This window comes from Lissotriton vulgaris, chromosome 1_1 (genome assembly GCF_964263255.1).
Source record: "Lissotriton vulgaris chromosome 1_1, aLisVul1.2, whole genome shotgun sequence".
In the NCBI taxonomy this organism is placed as follows: Eukaryota; Metazoa; Chordata; class Amphibia; order Caudata; family Salamandridae; genus Lissotriton; species Lissotriton vulgaris.
Window position 1 is genome coordinate 10,869,398 of NC_141685.1, and position 18,363 is coordinate 10,887,760.

Sequence of the window (18,363 nt, forward strand, 5' to 3'; positions counted from 1 at the left end):
ACAAAGCCATCTTAGAAGTCTGTTTCTACTATTATAGGGAAGGTCAGAAAGGGTAACTCCCTTTCGTCTCGGTACATAGGAGTAACAGCCCGGCGCTGGCAAGAATGTGCTTATCGTCTCTAAAGCCAGATGCGACCTTGGGCCTTAGAGAAGGAAAACAGTCATGAATTCAGCTGTCCTGTAACTCAACTAATTAGGACCTGACCGGTGTATAGGGAGAACCACACGTGATCGCTACCCAGGCCCGAGTCGACAGATTCAAAATGGAGTCTGTGCGGCTTCTCTAACTATGGTGCAACTCCACCTATTTACAAGGAACGTAAACTACCTTTAATTACTAACATAAAATGCTGCGTAACTGAGGATATACATCTATGCAGCTACATCATGCTAACATATATAGTGTTAGATTCTCCAGCAAAAGAAATTCTGTCTCTCAAGGGCGATGCTGCTTTCTGCCACTCTAATTGATATTCTAATCGAATGGCAGCTTCATCAACGAGAATAGCATATTTTAACACTCGAGTGGTCGTGACCTGCTGTGACCTCCCGCAATGTGAAATCTCACCAGGTGGAGGTCTAGCGCGTTATATTTTTTCACAAACGTTCGCCACCTTACAGTTGGCAAACCGCTTGAGAAAAGAACTCTGCAAGGAGTTGGGCAAAACTTCGCGAGCTCAACCGGCAGAGCGGAATTCTTCACCCAACCCTAGTTTTGAGGCAATAATCTGTTGGATAAACTCCTAACTAGGCCCTTTGTCTGCAATAAGTGCTGTAGAAGAAGTGAGATCCATGGCCTTGTGAGTATGAGGCAATTATCTGTCTTCTGATGAACCCCACAGAGTGAGTGTGCAGCCAGAGGGCAGTAGGGGGGCCGAAGGACAGGAAATGAGGTAAACTTGAATACGAAAAATATCGAAAGGTAGAAATGCCGCATCACTTGTGGATAACTAACACCTCCTCCCGCTTTTCCAAATGCCCATCAGTCGCAAAGTGGCATCCGGGGCCCCAAACGGACAACATCATGCCAGTTGCCATGTAATGTTGGAAAAGGGGGGAGAAGAGTAATGGGCCCACATCTGCTGAGGGGGATATGTCAGGTAAATTATTGGTTGTGATGGATTCTCTATAAATAGTAAATGACTGATCTCATTGAATATTAAACTATATAAATCAATGTTTGTTTACCTTATCAGCGCTAATCATGTAAAGGACGGGCCTTACAGTGAACCCCTCGCTCTGTTTGACACAAAAGCCCCAGAAGGAGCTGCATCTTACAGAACTTTATCTACTTTAGGAAGAACTAAAGACTTGCTTTTTAAAGTTGTCTTCCATGGCCAGAACCGGGGGCTGTAAGTTATTATTATTATTATTATTTATTTTTATAAAGCGCGTAGTCACCCGGAAGTATCCCAGCGCTGAAAAAAAAACCTTAGAGACATGACTGAGGGCTGAGTCTACGGGGAAGGCATAAGGCTAGGGGAAGAGATGTGTCTTTAACCGTTTCCTAAAACGGAGGTATTGGGGTTCCAGTCGAAGATCTCGCGGGAGGGAGTTCCAAAGGCGGGCCGCATGGACCGAGAAGCGTCTTCCTCCTGTCCGTGCTTTCCTAGACCTTGGGGCATTTATAAGGTTCTCTGCATTAGAGCGAAGGGATCTTGTGGCTCTGTAAGGGGTGATGAAATTTCGGAGAATTGGGGGGCCTTGGTTGTTCAGGGTTTTGTGCACCAAGCATAGGGCTTTGAATTTAATTCTCTCCCTTATGGGGAGCCAATGCAAGAGTTTGAGGGCAGGCTTGGCCGATGATCTGGCCGGGGTGTTGGTAATGATCCGAGCAGCGGTATTCTGGATCCTCTGCAATTTAGTCAGTGTTGCTTCCGGTGCACCCAAGTAGATCGCATTACTGTAGTCCAGTCTTGAAATAATAAGACCCTGGACTAAAAGTTTTTGCGATTTCGGAGGGAGAAGGGGCAGGACCTTCCTCAAGGATTTTAGCAGACCGAAACAGGTCCCTACGACCTTTTTTGCTTGTGGGGCAAAGGAGAGTTCTGAGTCGATCCAGACACCCAGACTTTTCACCTCTTTCTTTGGGTCTGGGGGAGGACCTAGACATGTTGGCCACATGTCCAAAGGGAGTGAGGTTCCTTTTGGGCCGAGTACAAGGATCTCAGTTTTTGCACCGTTCAATTTTAGTGCTGATGTATTCATCCAGTGATGGACCTGCGTGAGGCAGTTAAGGAGATCGGGTTTCTGATGTTGAGGGTGGGACAGAGACACCACTAATTGTGTGTCATCAGCGTAGTTGATGACACTCACTCCGAAAGGGGTGATAACTTCCTCCAATGTGGACATATATATGTTGAATAATGTAGGGCTCAGGGAGGAGCCCTGAGGCACACCACATTGGAGGGACATTTCGGAGGAACGGGCGTCTTTCTCCCAGATCTGATAAGATCGTTGTGTCAAGAAGGATGCGAGCCAGGATAAGGCTGTGCCTTCCAGACCAACTTTTGCCAGCCTTTCGATGAGGAGCTGGTGGTCCACGGTGTCGAACGCTGCACTGAGGTCGAGGAGGATCACTGCCACTGAACCTCCACCATCTAGCAGCGTTCGAGCTTCCTCTACTGCCGCCAGGAGGGCGATGTCCGTGCCCTGTCCTGGACGGAAGCCCGTCTGGGAATTTTTTAGCTTGTTGTTAGCTTCTAGGTACTCCGAGAGTTTCTTATTGATGAGTTTTTCCGCAATTTTACTTACTCCAGGGAGTAAGGAAATGGGCCGATAATTCGCCAGGTTATCAGGGTCCAGAGTGGGTTTCTTTAATAAGGCCTTTACCACTGCCTTCTTCCAATTCTGGGGCACCACTCCCTGTTGAAGTGATGTATTAATCAACTGAGTAAGGGCGGGGATGATGGAAGGGGCTACTTCTTTAAGAATCCGGAGGGGTGCGGGATCTCTGGGGGAGCCACTTTTCATAGAGTTAAGCGTTATACGCACTTCATCTGAGGTGACCTGGCCCCATGTGGAAAGGCCGGTGGGAGAGATCGAGTGAGGAGGGACGGTTTCTTCCCTCGGGTGTAAGGGGGGGATTGAATCCAGGATTAATCGGATTTTGTCCTGAAAGAAGTTAGCCAGTTGTTGGCATTTATCTTGATCGGCTATAGGGTCAGAGGGGGGTCCCTGATCTTGTACTGGTGGTTTTGAAAGTTCTTTCAGGATAGCGAATGACTCCTTCCCGGAGCCACCTGCTCTCTCTATTCTTTCCTGGTAGAACATGCTTTTGGTAATCCGGATAGCGGTTTTGTAGTTGAGAAGAGAGATGGAATAGATTTTTTTGTTCGCTCCTGTTTTCTCACGTCTCCATGAGCGTTCGGTCTTTTTACATTCTTGCCGTAAGGTTTTAAGCTCTGGAGTATACCACGGAGCAGGAGATATCTTTTTTGGTTGCTTAAAAGTGGTAGTTTTTGGAAGGAGAGTGTCCAGAGACGATGTAATCCAGTCACTGAATTGTCTATCGGCCAGATTTGGGTCCGAGGACAGAATCGGAGTAGACTCGGTCAGAGAACAGGCCCAAGTATCCAATGACAATTTATGCCATTGTCGATCCGTAACCTGGGTTTTAGGAATAGAGTGATTAGAACTGGGGATTTCCCAGAAGAAGGGGACCAGGAAATGGTCAGTCCATGGGAGGGTCATCGGAGGCTCAGTGGTCATCGTAGGAATATTGGAGAAGATGGGATCCAATAGATGGCCCTTCTCGTGGGTGGGCTCGTTGTTTATCAGACCTACCTCTAAGGCTGTAAGGTCGTGTTTAATGTCCTCGGCCACACGATCCGTTGGGTCCAGGAAATGGAGATTCAGATCACCTAATAACAAAAAGTTAGAGGTGGAGGAGGCTAGTTGGGAAATGGCTTCAACTAAAGAGTTGGGGAAGTTGCCAGGGGCTCCAGGGGGACGATAGGTCAGAAGTCCTGCTACAGAGAGGGCTGGAGTGATTTGGATGGAAAACTGGCCGCACTCACAGTCCTCAACGTCCGCGTTCGTCATCCTACAGACATATCGTTGCCTGTGGATTATTGCTATCCCGCCTCCCCTCCCTTTAGGTCTGTTTAACGTTAGGCAGAGATAGCCCGTGGGGAGAGCTGCGACGACATCCGGATCCGTATAATCCGTGAGCCATGTCTCTGTAAGGAACATAAGGTCGAGATCGTGATCATGGATTAGGAGGTTTAGTTCGGTGACGTGTTTCGGCAAGGAACGGCAATTGAGGAGCCCGGCTTTCAGAGCCGGTGTAGTGTTTTTAGGGGGAGGGACCGGGTTGCAGTGAGGACAAGTCGAAAAGGTCTTACCTTCCGTAACCGTGTGGTAACAGGGCAAGATGGTTTTAGGACGCAGGGCGCGTAATGTGTCAGCTGTATATCTCACTCGTGCCCGGGGGACATCTGGCAGAGTAACGGGGCCGAGGGCCGTCCGGGTCCGGACGGGCCCAGACGGGCTTGCCTTTGGCGCGCCTTCGGCGTGCTGACGGCGCGCCCGCTGCGCCCGTCCGCTGCGCGTCCGGTAGTTGCACATTTTTTTATTGTGTGGGAAAGGGCGGGTGGGCGTGGCCTCAAGTGGGCGTGGCCTCTCTCCCTCGCCGTGAATGGCGCTAGAAATGTTTGTTTACACTGTTAGAGTTGCAGCGAAGGGGTCGCTGTTTCGGTGATTCTAGGCCCGCTCCAGTGGTGGCAGACAGGTGAGTGCTGTTTAAAAATACAAAGAATTCGGCGAGTTGTGACACAATAAACAAATTTTAAAAAGGTAGCTGGTCTCCCGGCTTCCGCCTCAGGAGTTTCCAAGATTTCTATTCTGTGGCGCTGAGAGCAGCGTTTAAGTACTGTGGGCGGCGGGTGGGCGTGGCCTCAAGTGGGCGTGGCCTCTCTCCCTCGCCGTGAATGGCGCTAGAAATGTTTGTTTACACTGTTAGAGTTGCAGCGAAGGGGTCGCTGTTTCGGTGATTCTAGGCCCGCTCCAGTGGTGGCAGACAGGTGAGTGCTGTTTAAAAATACAAAGAATTCGGCGAGTTGTGACACAATAAACAAATTTTAAAAAGGTAGCTGGTCTCCCGGCTTCCGCCTCAGGAGTTTCCAAGATTTCTATTCTGTGGCGCTGAGAGCAGCGTTTAAGTACTGTGGGCGGCGGGTGGGCGTGGCCTCAAGTGGGCGTGGCCTCTCTCCCTCGCCGTGAATGGCGCTAGAAATGTTTGTTTACACTGTTAGAGTTGCAGCGAAGGGGTCGCTGTTTCGGTGATTCTAGGCCCGCTCCAGTGATGGCAGACAGGTGAGTGCTGTTTAAAAATACAAAGAATTCGGCGAGTTGTGACACAATAAACAAATTTTAAAAAGGTAGCTGGTCTCCCGGCTTCCGCCTCAGGAGTTTCCAAGATTTCTATTCTGTGGCGCTGAGAGCAGCGTTTAAGTACTGTGGGCGGCGGGTGGGCGTGGCCTCAAGTGGGCGTGGCCTCTCTCCCTCGCCGTGAATGGCGCTAGAAATGTTTGTTTACACTGTTAGAGTTGCAGCGAAGGGGTCGCTGTTTCGGTGATTCTAGGCCCGCTCCAGTGGTGGCAGACAGGTGAGTGCTGTTTAAAAATACAAAGAATTCGGCGAGTTGTGACACAATAAACAAATTTTAAAAAGGTAGCTGGTCTCCCGGCTTCCGCCTCAGGAGTTTCCAAGATTTCTATTCTGTGGCGCTGAGAGCAGCGTTTAAGTACTGTGGGCGGCGGGTGGGCGTGGCCTCAAGTGGGCGTGGCCTCTCTCCCTCGCCGTGAATGGCGCTAGAAATGTTTGTTTACACTGTTAGAGTTGCAGCGAAGGGGTCGCTGTTTCGGTGATTCTAGGCCCGCTCCAGTGGTGGCAGACAGGTGAGTGCTGTTTAAAAATACAAAGAATTCGGCAAGTTGTGACACAATAAACAAATTTTAAAAAGGTAGCTGGTCTCCCGGCTTCCGCCTCAGGAGTTTCCAAGATTTCTATTCTGTGGCGCTGAGAGCAGCGTTTAAGTACTGTGGGCGGCGGGTGGGCGTGGCCTCAAGTGGGCGTGGCCTCTCTCCCTCGCCGTGAATGGCGCTAGAAATGTTTGTTTACACTGTTAGAGTTGCAGCGAAGGGGTCGCTGTTTCGGTGATTCTAGGCCCGCTCCAGTGGTGGCAGACAGGTGAGTGCTGTTTAAAAATACAAAGAATTCGGCGAGTTGTGACACAATAAACAAATTTTAAAAAGGTAGCTGGTCTCCCGGCTTCCGCCTCAGGAGTTTCCAAGATTTCTATTCTGTGGCGCTGAGAGCAGCGTTTAAGTACTGTGGGCGGCGGGTGGGCGTGGCCTCAAGTGGGCGTGGCCTCTCTCCCTCGCCGTGAATGGCGCTAGAAATGTTTGTTTACACTGTTAGAGTTGCAGCGAAGGGGTCGCTGTTTCGGTGATTCTAGGCCCGCTCCAGTGATGGCAGACAGGTGAGTGCTGTTTAAAAATACAAAGAATTCGGCGAGTTGTGACACAATAAACAAATTTTAAAAAGGTAGCTGGTCTCCCGGCTTCCGCCTCAGGAGTTTCCAAGATTTCTATTCTGTGGCGCTGAGAGCAGCGTTTAAGTACTGTGGGCGGCGGGTGGGCGTGGCCTCAAGTGGGCGTGGCCTCTCTCCCTCGCCGTGAATGGCGCTAGAAATGTTTGTTTACACTGTTAGAGTTGCAGCGAAGGGGTCGCTGTTTCGGTGATTCTAGGCCCGCTCCAGTGGTGGCAGACAGGTGAGTGCTGTTTAAAAATACAAAGAATTCGGCGAGTTGTGACACAATAAACAAATTTTAAAAAGGTAGCTGGTCTCCCGGCTTCCGCCTCAGGAGTTTCCAAGATTCCAAGTGTATTAGTTTCAGGGAGATGGACAGATTTTATGGCAATAGGAAACCCCCCTCAAACCACAATAATGTTCCAATCTTCCAGGTTAGAAGAAACCAGAAATGCTTGAACCAAGGGAGCTGTTGAAAGTGTCAAAGGTGACTTATGAACAGTGAGTAAAGACAGGAGTTGGTATTTGAGAAGATCTTAAGTGAATAGGAAAGGAGCGAGAAGAAGTGTGTGACTGGAGTTGCTTTTGTTGTATACTTCGTAGAAAAGTTACTGGAAATGTTGCAGCCCAGCCTGATCCATCTCTTTTTCTAAACTTTATTGTTGTTTAAATGAAATCTTGACCATGTGCGTCTATCTTAAGCTATACCTCAAGCTCTTGGGTGCTCCGTCAGCGCCCTTACTTTGCTAAGTTACTTTGTGAACACTGGTAAATCACCTCCTTTTCAGACATTAATAAGATATCACCTGATAAACAGAACTTTTAGTTAAATATCTGTGTATGATGAAATATTCCTTGCTAACTTTCAAAAGTGATAAAGAAGAAGGGGGAGATTTACTAAGGTTTCGCACTGTGTTTGTGTCACAAAGGTGGCACAAAATGGTGCAAAATCTTATTTTCCTAATTTACTTTCCAGCGCTAAACTTGTTTAGCACTGGAAATAACGTTAAAGTAATGTGACACTGTCCATAGCGTTGTTTTGCATTACTTTGAGCCATGGGGGCGTGCCAAGGGTGGTGCATGGGCGTTCCAGTGCAACCACAAATTAGATGCAAGGAAGGAGAAATGCTTTCATTTCTCCTTCCTTTTCTGACTTTGCATGTGTGCTGCACCTTGCAAAACGTATACAAAATGGTAAAAGCTTTCCCTCGTGTCGAGGCATAGTAATTAGTACAGGAAGGGTGTCCTTCCTGTACAAAACCCATGCTGGACTCACAGACACACACACACCCTGGTGCTCTGGTGCTAAAGTGTGAGCTTGATGCAGGCCCTCTGTAATCAGTGCCGGCGCAAGGGAAAGGGAAGGAGAGAGCCATATCTCTGAAAATATGGTGCTCTCCTGCTCCCTCCCTGTCGTGCATCGCAGCCTCCCCGGGGGGGCCGGGGGGGGGGAGGCTGCGCTGCATGGAGTGGAGATTTGGTAAATCTCCCCTGAAATGTCTTTTACAACCAGTTGAACATTGTGAATTCTCATTCCATTATATTTCAATTTAGTAATTTTAAATATCTTTACATCCAACAGAAAACAACCCTTGAATCTATGAAATGACCATCAATAATGAAGCGAGTGCTGTAAATCTTCAATAATAGCAGAAATATTGAGCTCCAGTATTCAGGAAAACATCAGCGCAGTCGGCGACAGAGGAACCTGCACGCAAACTGACAGATCCCGGATCAAGCATCAATGGCAGTTCAGTGATTGTAAGAGGCTGAGCTGTGTACCTCCACGCCACAAGACGAAGAAATGACCTTAGGAAAATTAAGGCAACAACAATAACAAACCGCCTCCTGTATAAACAAGTGTCCAACACCAGATTTGATCATGGGATCGGTATGATGTGATTACCACAGTGTTCTGTTTTGTCAAATGACGACAAGCCATCATTCCGTGCTTTAGGAGAATTGTAAACTCTTTCTGGCCAAACCACAGCAACCAGAGAAAAGCACAACAGAGCGGAGCCAGACAACTGACAGGTAAATGAAAGAGGAGTTCTATCTACAATACAATAGACTGTCCTAATTTGCACCGGCCAGAAGGAAGATACACCTTTACCCGCAAGCGTGCATTGCCATAAAACAATCTAAATGCACAATCATCTACAAAGACACATTCTATATATTAGGAGTGTGGCAAATATTTGGTGGCTATCGCATGTTATTGTTAAAGCAGAAATCAAACGTGCAAAATACTGCACACATATAAAGTGTGTGAGAAAAACACAAGTGCTTTATCAGCCATGTCGGCCCATCAGGAAATGCAGTCATGGGGTGTAGACAAATATATACCCGACCCAGAGACACTAACCAAGAAAGAAGAATCATACACATGCAGCAAGAGCTTTAGTTTGTCATCACTACGCAAGCTTCGTCAGCACATGTACACAGTACAAAAACCATTCAAGTGCCGTGAATGTGCAAAGAGCTTTGGTCAGTTATCAATCCTACAGAAACATCAGTGTACACACACGGGGGGGAAGCCATATCATTGCAGTGAATGTGCAAAGTGCTTTAGTCACTTATCAAGCCTCCAAGGACATCACCGAATACACACAGGGGAAAAACCATTCAAGTGCAATGAATGTGGGAAGAGCTTTAGTCACTTATCAAACCTCCAACGACATCAGCGAATACACACAGGGGAAAAACCATTCAAGTGCAGTGAATGTGCAAAGTGCTTTAGTCACTTATCAAGCCTCCAACGACATCAGCGAATACACACAGGGGAAAAACCATTCAAGTGCAGTGAATGTGTAAAGAGCTTTAGAAGGTTATTAGCCCTAAAAAGTCATCAGCGAACTCACACAGGAATAAAACCATTCAAGTGCAGTGAATGTGCAAAGTGCTTTAGTCGCTTATCAAACCTCCAAGGACATCAGCGAATACACACAGGGGAAAAACCATTCAAGTGCAGTGAATGTGCAAAATGCTTTAGTCACTTATCAAGCCTCCAAGGACATCAGCGAATACACACAGGGGAAAAACCATTCGAGTGCAATGAATGTGGGAAGAGCTTTAGTCACTTATCAAACCTCCAACAACATCAGCGAATACACACAGGGGAAAAACCATTCAAGTGCAGTGAATGTGCAAAGTGCTTTAGTCACTTATCAAGCCTCAAAATACATCAGCGAACACACACAAGGGAAAAACCCTATCATTGTAGTGAATGTGACAGTAGGTTTTGCCACTCTTCAACATTAAGGCGTCATCAAAAAATACACACAGGAGAAAAACCATTTAAGTGCAGTGAATGTGCAAAGTGCTTTAGTCGGTTATCACACCTACTATGTCATAATCGAACACACACGGGGGAAAAAATATTTAAGTGCAATGAATGTGACAGTAGTCTTTGCAGCTCTTCAGCATTAAGGTATCATCAGCGAATACACACAGGGGAAAAACCATTCAAGTGCAGTGAATGTGCAAAGTGCTTTAGTCACTTATCAAGCCTCCAACGACATCAGCGAATACACACAGGGGAAAAACCATTCAAGTGCAGTGAATGTGCAAAGTGCTTTAGTCGGTTATCACAGCTTCAAAGTCATAATCGAACACACACAGGGAAAAAAGCATTCAAGTGCAGTGAATGTGCAAAGTGCTTTAGTCACTTATCAAACCTCCAACAACATCATCGAATACACACAGGGGAAAAACCATTCCAGTGCAGTGTGTAGAACTGGCTTTTCAAAGACACCCCCCCACATTAGGAGAGTCAAAGCTAGCAGTGCAGGGGACACCTTAAAATCTACGGGTCCTTCTTGCATAAATCATACATTACCAAAGAGACCAGGCCAACCAGCCGTGGAGGGAAGCAAGTAATTTATTAGCTCGAGCTAAGGACAGAGTTCCCAGAATGGTACAAAGACAATTCTACGGAGACTGCTGATTTACTCCACAGTATTACACATATTTATAGCACTAGCCACGCCCATTTACACAATACAAGTTTTGTCATTTCGTTAAGTTCCTCTTTTGGCAAGTTTTTCGTCAGACTCGTGTGGTGCAATTGGGCCGGGGGACATCTGTCTCTGTTTGCACAATGTCTTCAGCCTTGTCCTACCTTGCCCAACCGGCGTGATCATGTGGCACGGCCTCGTGCTCTCTTGTCCACATGGTGTGGTCACAGTGCACAGCCTCGTGCTTCCTCTATCAGTTGGTGTGGTCACAGGGCACAGCCTTGTGCTTCCTCTATCAGTTTGTGTGGTCACAGGGCAGCTGGTCGTGACAGGCTGAGTTACCAACAATGGACAGGATGTGGCTGAGTCTCTGGCACAACTGGGGGGGTGAGGCACACAGGCAGCTTCTCGGAATCGGGTAGACCACAAGGACAGGGAGTGTCACAGACGTCTTCCCCCTCAGGATCAGGGTGATGCTGAAAAAGGTCCACCTCCTGATTTCCTCACTCTCTGACTGTTATACCAACACAGAGGGTAAATGTAATCAAGCGAGAGAAAAGGTAAGGGAAGGGACAGCAACGGAAAGGGACAGCTGAAACGACAAAAAGAGAGAAAGAAAGGTTATAGCATACAATCCTGACTACTCTCATTAATTCTCACTAGTAGCCTATACCTACCCCATAAATCAGGAGGGGAATCTTCCTCTCTAATAGCAGATATTTTTCCACTGTATAATAGCTGCCTGAAAGATAAGTCCAGAATTAGTTCCAACAACAATCATATACTCAACCATGTGAGAACAGGAACACAAAAACAAACCTACCCTTTTATCTTTCCCTTAAACAATAAACAGAAAAGAACTCTCTCCAGTAACCCAGATGCTGTACTCCTCCAGAAGAAAGAAGACTCCTGCAGTGCGCGGGTAAACAAAGTTTCTGGGAGGACACAGTCACTTCATACGAACATCCAAGGTACGAAACAAACAGAACTACTAGTATTCCAGCTGGGCCCAACTAAATGGAACACTCTAAAATATACTAACAAGATAAGCAGGATACAGTTCCAACCTCTACCGAGGCTTACCAAATTGTAGTTTTCCAAAATGAACTATGATTTCCGCAAGCCTTTCCTGTTTGCTGTTTTGTTCATGTGTATATGCCTGCGATGAATCCCAACTTATTCCTTCTTCGCTGCCGCCGCAAGCGAAAAGGAGCAATGCGTACCACAGCCGCTGAAATCAATGCGTGTTACTTGTGTCCAAGCTATGTCTCAGCCGAGACTCAGGAAACGCCCAAACCTTCTCCACTGCAGCCGCAAGCAGAAAGGAAACCCAATTGATAGCAAAGGACGTAGAAGAACTCCTCCGACTTCTCAGAGCTTCTAGAGAACGCGTCTCGTCCGAGAACGCAGAAAGTCCTTCCCCGCTGCAGCCGCAAGCGGGAAGGACGGAAACGAAGGTGAACTCCTCCTGGAGTCGAAGAAGAACCCTTCGTAAATCACAAACACCAGTAAACACCAGCGTTCTCCCAAACACGATAGTCCAAACACTCGTTCCTCGAACAGGAACGAACACCAACAAGCTAGGTTCAGAAGAGTAATCACATACAGTGCGCCCTGGTGTTGCGCTGGCGTATATGTCCTAGACTCCTCCCACTATGAAGTCCTCCTGGGAGTTGTAGTCAGGTAGGCGCTGTTTGATAAATCATGACAGGGAGGGTTGGGCAAGTTTTGACAGGGACGTGGAAAGCAATACTTCACCAGGTTGCCGAGAGCATGGCAACACAAAATGGAGTCATGTGGGTCATTTTAAAATGCAGTTCAACAAGTGAATGTGCAAAGTGCTTTAGTCAGTTATCACACCTCCAAAAACATCAACAAACACAGGGGAAAAACCATTCAAGTGCAGTGAATGTGCAAAGTGCTTTAGTCGGTTATCACACCTTTAAAGACATCAGCGAACACACACATGGGAAAACCATTCAAGTGCAGTGAATGTGCAAAGTGCTTTAGTTGGTTCTCACTCCTCCAAAGACATCAGCGAACACACACAGGGAAAAAAACATTCAAGTGCAGTGAATGTGCAAAGTGCTTTAGTCGGTTGTCACACCTTCAAAGACATCAGCGAACACACCCACGGGAAAAACCATTCAAGTGCAGTGAATGTGCAAAGTGCTTTAGTCGGTTATCACACCTTCAAAGACATCAGCGAACACACACATGGGAAAACCATTCAAGTGCAGTGAATGTGCAAAGTGCTTTAGTTGGTTCTCACCCCTCCAAAGACACCAGCGAACACACACAGGGAAAAAAACATTCAAGTGCAGTGAATGTGCAAAGTGCTTTAGTCGGTTATCACACCTTTAAAGACATCCGCGAACACACCCACGGTAAAAACCATTCAAGTGCAGTGAATGAGCAAAGTGCTTTAGTTGGTTATCACCCCTTTAAAGACATCAGCGGACACACACAGGGGAAAAACCATTCAAGTGCAGTGAATGTGCAAAGCACTTTAGTCGGTTATCACACCTTCAAAGAGATCAGCGAACACACACAGGGGAAAAACCATGCAAGTGCAATTAATGTGTAAAGAGCTTTAGTCAGTTATCAGACCTACAAAGTCATCAGCGAACACACACGCTGTAAAAACTCTATCATTTTAGTGAATGTGACAGTAGTTTTCGCTTCTTTTCAGCATTAAGGTATCACCAGCGAACACACACAGGGGAAAAACTATGTGATTGCTGTGAATGTTTGAAGATCTTTGGTCAGTTATTAACCCTACGACAACATCAACAAACACACACAGGGGGAAAGCCACTCAAGTGCAATGAATGTGGGACGAGCTTCAGTAAGTCATCACAACTACAAAATCATCAGTGAACACACACAGGGGAAAAAAACCATTCAACTGCGGTGAATGTGTGAAGAGCTTTAGTCGATTATCAAACCTCCAAACACATCAGCGAACACACATGGGGGAAAACCCTATCATTGCAGTGAATGTGACAGTACTTTTTGCTTCTCTTCAGTATTAAGGTATCATCAGGGAACTCACACAGGAGAAAAGCCACTCAATTGCAATGAAGCTTTAGTCCACGATTAGAGCTACAAAGTCATCAGCGAACACACAGGGGGAAAACATAGAAGGGCACTGAAAGTGAGAAGGGCTTTTGTCAATTTTCAATCCCACACAGCCCTCAGTGAATACACTGCTTCAATTAACTCACATGGAAATAATCCTAGAGATGCAGAGATTGTGGAAAGAACTTAAGAACATCAAAATAATATTGACTGAGGACATAGACAAGAGCTGAACAGTCCAGTTATGGTGAGAGGAATGAATTACGTAAAAAGATAAAATTCAAATTATGTTGGACATTGAAATACCAGATGATAGAAGATCCGAATAGCAGTAAAGAAGAAAAACAGATAACCGTATTTGCAGAATTATAAAAGTGTTTGATTCCAGTGATTGTTCACTTCCGTACACATAGCAAAGTGACAGTAGTGAAGAAGTGTGGCTTAATGGTTAGAGCGGCAGACCATGATGCATAGGTCTAGCCCGGGACCAGGGTTCAATTCCCCTCCTCGGCTGGTCTTGGCCTCAAAAATTCCATGGACCTGATAATTCTCGCCTCGGTGCCTATTCTAATCATGGAGTCCCACTCTGCAACTCTGGGCAATAGCTTGCTTAATCTCCACAACGCCCCCCACAACGCTAACGATACCTGGCCTTCACACTGGGGGTGCCCAGGAGTGGATGCCTCACAGGGAAAGCCAGGACGGGTTCCACAGCGGTATTCGTACAAGCGCCTTGAGACCCTTGCGGTTGAGTAGTGCACTATACAAGTATCAATTTACATTTTTATTTACAATTTTATGTACCAGGATACACAGTGGAAGACAAGCACAATGTGGATTAAAAGAAAAGAAACATTGTTGATTTTTATTTGGTGAAGAAGAGATACAAAGAAAAACATTCAATCGCACCTGACCACACTACCTGTAAAAGCAACACTGAACAATACTGGGACTAACAGCGGTATTTTCAGCTAACTTGCCGGATCAGTGATAAAACCTATAAAACCAACACACCCAGAGTGGTCATGTTGTCAGGGCTCTGAAGATGGAAGCTTCATTGGTAAAATGTATGTATTATTATTAACAAATGCCACTGCAGTGTATGTAATGAAATAAAGTGAAGCACAGATGTTCAAGAAATAACCTATTTTTAGATATAAAAGAGCATATACCTTGTTTTTAAGTAACGTTTGCTGCATCTTTTACAAACTGTTATTGGTTGATGGATCAGCTCGTGCCTCGGGCCTTATAACTAAGTACGACCCGTGGCTCCTCTCTGACTTCGCTCTCCCTATTCATTTTGTGACTTTCCAAACTCTACTTTTTTCCAGAATTGAGCCTTTGTAAGCAGTAGACTCTGTTTGAAGAATGTGGTGAAAAAGCGAAATCTCACACGAAAAGCATATATGTGCCAGGACAATCCGTTGCACTCCCAGCAACTCATCTTCCACACTTGATGGTCCCATGTCCTCAAATGTTCTGAAGGATTTGTCGTATGAATGCCAGAAGTGGCAGTGACATTCATGAAGCTAACGCTAACAGGAGTGTGAGGGAGATAGAGAGGGGGAGAGATAAAGAGAGCAAAAGAGACAAAGAAAGAGGGAGAAATGGAAGGAGGGGGAACGGCACGTTATTTGTACTCATCTAAAAATAGAAGAAGCAGCCGAATACATGTCAATGTGTGACATCACCAGAGAAACGGGCTGAATACCTGTGAATTTATATGTTTATTTTTAATACCTATAGACATGTGTCATGCCAATAAACAGGGCACAAGTATGGAAAATAGTGAAGGAGCCCATTATCATATGCAAATCACAGTGACGTCCCATGTAGTGACATCACAAGAAGTGATGTCAGGCCCTTATAATTTTCACGTGAAAGGTTGAAAGCCTGTTTTAAAAACAAAAAACAAGAAACATAAAATAATGTAAAAATATGTTTTTGGTTTCAGTTTTTATGCATCATGTGTTTTTCCCACTATTAGTTTGTAACTAAACTCGGAAATGACTTAAAGTGTAAATCTTTTTAAACAGATATGTGGAACTTGGAAATTAAATTTTTAAACAGTTTTCAGCAAATTAATAAAATGTGCTTTTAATTTGCGTTTGTTTCCTGACGTTATTGTTTATCCAGCCTCTAAGCCCAAAAGTGTTTCACATTTACAATGTATTAAGCAATAGAAGGGCTAATTTTGTCAAGTACTCTGTTCCTCTCTTGCGCCACTCACACAAACAAACACTCAGAGGCCTGTGTCTGCAGTGCTGGGGCACAAAATAACAATTACCAGTTGCAGGCTAAGGAGCTAGGTGGAACAGAGTCCCGTTTCTAGATAATAGTAGGGTGACCCCTTCAAACTGTGACTACCCCCCGACTTGTGCCGTGCTGGTAAAGCAATCGTGAATTTGAGTAATTTATGATGAAATGAGAGAAAGATAAGAAGAGAGCAAGTTGCAGGATATATTAAAGAAAATGAAAAAAAGAGACAAGACTTTGCCCTGTTCTGTGTACTAGCACTGTACGTAAACAAGTTGTGCTGTGCGTTGTGAACAAGCTGGTACCCCCTTTGTATGCAAATGAGGTTCTGTGATCAGGCTCCCATTTCTTCTAGCGCGGATGATAATGTGAGCACTGTAAGGTAATCACAAACTAGGGCTTTATTGAGAAACAATCGGCTTCCAGGTCACACAGCTGTGGATATGTAGTTCTTTATTCGTTTTCTTTTAATTTACTTTAATTTGCAGCAATTCTGTAAGTTACTTTTTCTCAGTATATTGCTTTATATCGCTCTTTGCGCTCCATCAGTTAAACGTGAGGTTTGATGTAGGATTTGTTGTTAGTGTCCCTAGACCATGTCCCAATCCGTTTGTCCTTGATTTGTCGACATGGGTTTTGTCTACACACTGGCCTAAGACGGGCCTTCTCAGGGTAGAAGGCGTTGTAATAGGAATAATAAATCAGACATATATGAAATTGTATGTAAGCAAATGTGTGCCTTTCAGTTATCAGGCACCACCAGACTCACATCTATACATGTAATTGAGCACCAGACTAAAGTGACTCCTCCCTGTATAAATATGTGCCATCAGTAATCAGGCTGATGGTTCTCCTGATGCTCACAGCAAATACAGTTTCTGGCATTGTGCGCATTGGCCTACATTTTAATTGCTGAAGTTTCACGCAGTTCCGCTGATGCGCACAACTTATAAGGTTTGTGGATATTGTGCACTGTAAGCAGAACACTGAAGATCACCCTTAAGTAGTAACTAGGTCAAAACATAGCACGTACATCATGCAAAATGTTTCTGCCCCTCCCTTCTTGTTGACATCTCTAAAAGTTCCTCCTCTCTAATGGAAGAAGGTTTTCACACATTATGCTCGTGTCTGTGGCATTTCCTTAAGCGCAGAGAGGAAAGCCTCATGGTTAATGCATTGTTTGGGCTCTGAGGGACAAGAATTCTTTGAACACCTTCCTGAACTCCCTGATAGTGACTCTGACACTCTCGATGAATACGAGATCTGCTTCAAAAAGTTGGACTTGCACCACATCCCCAAAGTGAGTACAGTCCTTGAACGATATCACTTTGGGAGATGGATGCAAAGGCAGGATGAGCCGGTTGAACAGTACATGACTACCTTGAGCAAATTGGCTTCCACATGCTGGGTCCTACAGCTGGGTCTTCTCAACTGTCGCTCCCTCCCCAAGCATGCACTCGAAATCAATGGGATGATGCAAGACCAAAGCTTAGACGCATTGTTTCTTACAGAAACCTGGCTTTCTGACAGTACTGACGCGGACATTGTCACCGCCCTTCCCCCAGGCTACCTCATCCAAACCCTTCATAGACCCAGAGGAAGAGGAGGCGGGTTGGCTATAATCTACCGAGAACACCTCAGCTGCAGAACCAATGACGCCAACATTGAAGACGCTGAAAGCTGCCACTTTTCCCTCCAAACTTCCCCGACGCACTCCCTTTCGGGACTACTTATCTACCGCCCTCCGGGTACTCTGGGGAATTTCCTCAACGCAGTCACCGAAACGGCTTCTCAACTAGCCGCCTCCGTTTCCAACTTTCTTATCGTAGGCGATCTTAACCTCCACTTCACAGATCCTACTGACCGTTCTGCCTCCGACCTACTAGTGGACCTTCTGTCACTTAACATTCGATTGGTGAATAACGAGCCCACCCACGACAAGGGACACCTCTTAGATCCCGTCCTCACTAATGTCGCCAATATCACCACCAGTCCTCCTTTGCCACTGCCATGGACCGATCACTTTTTAATCCCCATCTCCTGGGAGTCTCCAACTGTTACCACCCAGTCCGCGAAAATTAAAGGCACCGACAGACGTTGGCACAAACTTCTACCATCCGAATGGTCCACCATTCTCTCTAACTCTATTCCAACGCTTTCCTCTGACGCTATTACGGCCGATAAACAGTTTAGCTCCTGGATCACATCCTCTTTGGACACACTCCTCCCCAAAACCACCACCCTCAGACACACCAAACGAATACCTTCGGCCCCGTGGTATACTCCAGAGCTCAAGTCGCTACGGCAGGACTGTAAAAGAGCTGAACGTTCCTGGAGGAAGGAGAAATCCAATGCTAATAAGGAGGCCTATTTCATCTCCCTATCAGTATACAAATCTTCTATTGGCAAGACAAAAAGTCTATTCTTTCAGGAAAGAATTGAAAAAGCTGCCTGCTCTAGCAAAGAAACCTATACCATCCTGAAAGAACTTCTCAAAGTCCCCGACCCCGCCCCGAGAAACCCCCCAAACCCCAA

General features: G+C 45.9%; 1 pseudogene; it reads left to right on the forward strand.

Moving 5' to 3' along the window:
- Nucleotides 1-8,832: 8,832 nt before the first annotated feature.
- On the forward strand, nt 8,833-13,318 carry LOC147736955 (uncharacterized; annotated as a pseudogene).
- The last annotated feature ends 5,045 nt before the right edge of the window (nt 13,319-18,363 follow it).